General features: G+C 40.4%; 1 pseudogene; it reads right to left on the reverse strand.

Annotated features, from left to right (window-relative positions):
- Window positions 1-1,129: 1,129 nt before the first annotated feature.
- LOC126459652 (5S ribosomal RNA) lies at window positions 1,130-1,247 on the reverse strand (annotated as a pseudogene).
- Between the last annotated feature and the right edge of the window lie 1,043 nt (window positions 1,248-2,290).

Consider the following 2,290-nt stretch of genomic DNA (forward strand, 5'->3'; position numbering starts at 1 on the left):
TTTGTGTTCCTGATAACGCAGCGCGGGGTAAGTTATTCCACGCAACACGTTATTTCTCTCCATCCCAATGTTTAATTGCATTTTACATGTTTCGAGATTGTGTTGACTTTTGGTGTCCGATCGTGACACCCGTTTCATCGGATTTTTTTCCCCATTGTCGCTTTTATCCTTTTGACAGAGAACCTTTGGTTTCTTTCATTTAGAAATTTTAGCACATAGAACTGGTATTTTCAGACTTGGGAAATCGCCCCCTTCTTCTGTAACTCAATTATTTTCATCATTACAGTTTACACCAGATGACGGGACTTAAAGCGTTCCGAAACCGGTCGTGTACACAATAATAAATTGTGGATTAAGCAACTGCCGTTTGGTTCCTTCATTTTAGAAAATTTTACGAAATTTCGCTGAATATTGACCGTTACTCTTGGGACATCTTGTAGTTACGTGGTCAACTACGATTGTTGTAAACGGCACTATATGCTAGCTTCTAGCGCATCAAAAAGGGCTTAAGAAAACTATTTCAAATTTCTGGCCAAACTCATGTTTGAGTAGACAGCCTTTGTGGAAACAAATAAAGAGTCAAAAGACTTGAAACGACAGCGGAGTATGGCACAGGAACCGCACTTGGACATTCACTTTCGACACATTTTCGGCTACTTTCGCGAACAGTTTCAATAGTAGTATTTACACAGAGTTACATCACAATACCTCTCGAATACTGCAAAAAAGGACAAAAATATCTTTTTTTATATTGACCAGGTGCTTATAGGACTCGCACACTGAGGGTTCCTTACGAACTTAATTATGTGATATAGACAGTTCATCCATCCTGGAAATCGAGAATCTTTCACGATTTTTGCCAGTTATGGACACTGGTACCCGTAAGATATCGGTCCTGGGAATTTCAATACTTTCGGGAATGTTTTAAGATTGAAGTCAGGTAACAAAAAAAACATTCCGTCTACAGGCCACACATGGCCCATCGGGACCACCCGACCGCGTATAGGAGGGGCATGGGGTCAGCACACCGCTCTCCCGGTCGCTATGATGCTATTCTTGACCGAAGCCGCTACTGTTCGCTCGAGTAGCTCCTCAATTGGCATCACGAGGCTGAGTGCACCCCGAAAAATGGCAACAGCGCATGGCGGCCTGGATGGTCACCCATCCAAGTGCCGACCACGCCCGACAGTGCTTCACTTCGGTGATCTCACGGGAACCGGTGTATCCACTGCGGCAAGGCCATTGCCCAGTCAGATAACAAATGACAAAAAAATATTTTTTTGGTGTGATAAAACACAAATTAACAATTTTCTGATTTTTTTCTTTACTTGTACTGTGAAACTTTGCTTCTTCCGAATTTCATGATTCTAGGTCAACAGGAAGTACCCTATAAGTTTTTACGAATGAGTTTGCAAGTATCTAAACATGTGACATAAACTGATTGTATTGACTTAGAAGTTTGTGGTTCCTGCACCGCATAGGGACCATACACCTTAGTATGAGACCTAAATTTCAACTTGATACGTCTGTCCGTTACTGAGAAATAAAGGTCTTAACAGAGGGACGGACAGACAGTTGCATAACAAATGCTTGCTGCTTACTAAATTTCGTGATTTTAGGTCAACGAGAAGCTCACTGCAAGTTTTGATGAGCGAGTTTGCGAGTATCAAAATACATGACGCAAGTGGCTATATCTTTTGACCGCATTGACTTACAAGCTTAAGTGTGTTACACCGCCAAGGAGTACAGATCTTAGCGTGTGACATGAATTTCAGCTTGATGGACAGGCAGACAATCAGATAGCAAATGACAATTTTTTTGTGTAAGATAATAATAAATTAACAGTTTTCGGATTTTTTCCTTTACTTGTACTGTGAAACTTTGTTTCTTGCTAAATTTCATGATTGTCAGCCAACAGGAAGTCCCCTATAGGTTTTTTGATGGGTGCGTTTGCGAATATCAAAAAATATGTTACTTAAGCAGACAGATAGAAAGACGGACAAGAAAGTGATCATATAAGGATTCCATTTTTACCGATCGAGGTACGGAACCATAAAAACATACTTACTTCAGTACCCTGATTGGTACAAGAGAGAAGAATATCACCTATCACCTGTACAACAAATCATTTGTCGAAAACGTCATTTGTATATCTTGAACGATTCGCGAAATAAAAGTGTTGCCAGTTTTAAGTGATTACCATGTATAGTGGAGACGAAGTGTCTTCTTTTTTCGGTAATACCGTGACCAGCTTCCTTCTAAAAGTGATCCTCGAATGAATAAATCTACT

The sequence above is a fragment of the Schistocerca serialis genome, chromosome 2 (assembly GCF_023864345.2).
Source record: "Schistocerca serialis cubense isolate TAMUIC-IGC-003099 chromosome 2, iqSchSeri2.2, whole genome shotgun sequence".
NCBI classification, from domain to species: Eukaryota; Metazoa; Arthropoda; class Insecta; order Orthoptera; family Acrididae; genus Schistocerca; species Schistocerca serialis.